The following is a 1066-nucleotide window of genomic DNA, read 5'->3' as shown; positions in this document are numbered from 1 at the left end:
ACAGACGTGGGAAATACAGGGGGCAGCGAGGGACCTCGAGCTACATCTGTGCCATTTTATAGACGGAGACGCGGAGACTCCAAAAGCAGAATGCACTTGGCCAAGGTCACCTGGGTAACCACGCCCTGGTCTATCTTTGGCTCCTGTGTCCAGAGCCAGGGGTCCCCCCATCAGCCAGGACAGCCCAGGCCCTGTCTGGGTTCTGCCTTCTTCGTGGCAGGGAGACACTGTGGGAGAGAGGCCTGGAACTGCGTGTAAGGGCGGAGTGAGAAAGGAACCAAATGTGGACTGGAATGTTCGTTTACCTCTGGTTACCCCTGGCAACGCCATCCATTTCCATCTTTAGCAAGTCCTTGCAGGCTGCTTCCACTTCCTCAGTTTCCTCATCTGTGAAATGGGCATGCTGATGCCTACCTAGCAATACTTTTTTGAGGATTAATTTATGGGACTGCCATGCTGCCGGCTGTGCAAAGATGGTGATGAGGATTAATTTAAATGAACCGGAATGTATGTCTGGCAGGTAGCAAGTGCCCACTGTGTACACACTACATGTAACATGGTGGTAACTGCTGTCGTTCCCATTCTTGATTGTGCCTCCCGCCCCTCCACCTGCTTTTCTACCCTTGGCAATCTTTCTTCTGACCTCCTCTTTCCTTTGAAGGTTATCACCGAGCCGACAAAGGCCAGGCCTAGCAGTTTCATTTCTGACTTTACGCTCCTCCTCTCTCCTGGGCTTCCATGAGGCCTGGCGTTTTCCTGCCGAGACTCTGATGCATATTCTCAGTCTCGGCCGTAGCTGTCCCTGTTTTATCTTTAGTTCTTTCTCTTCTCTCTCACTCTGGCCCCTTCAATGAAGTCACCGCATCCATGGTGCGCACCTCACCTCTGGAAGATGGACCCACCCTGCCCCTCACCCGACCTCCTTCCACTCCAAAGTGCCCACGTGCTGTGGGATCCTCTTGCCAGGATGTCTCCCTGACACCTACACTGACCCTGTCTGAACTGGGACCCAGCCTCACAAGCCAGCTCTTGCATCTCCTTCCCTTCCACGGCCCCCACGTCTGGT

Source organism: Propithecus coquereli, unplaced genomic scaffold, assembly GCF_000956105.1.
Source record: "Propithecus coquereli isolate 6110/MARCELLA unplaced genomic scaffold, Pcoq_1.0 Scaffold395, whole genome shotgun sequence".
In the NCBI taxonomy this organism is placed as follows: domain Eukaryota; kingdom Metazoa; phylum Chordata; class Mammalia; order Primates; family Indriidae; genus Propithecus; species Propithecus coquereli.
The sequence above is the reverse complement of the archived record's forward strand: the minus strand, read 5'-3'. Positions refer to the sequence as shown.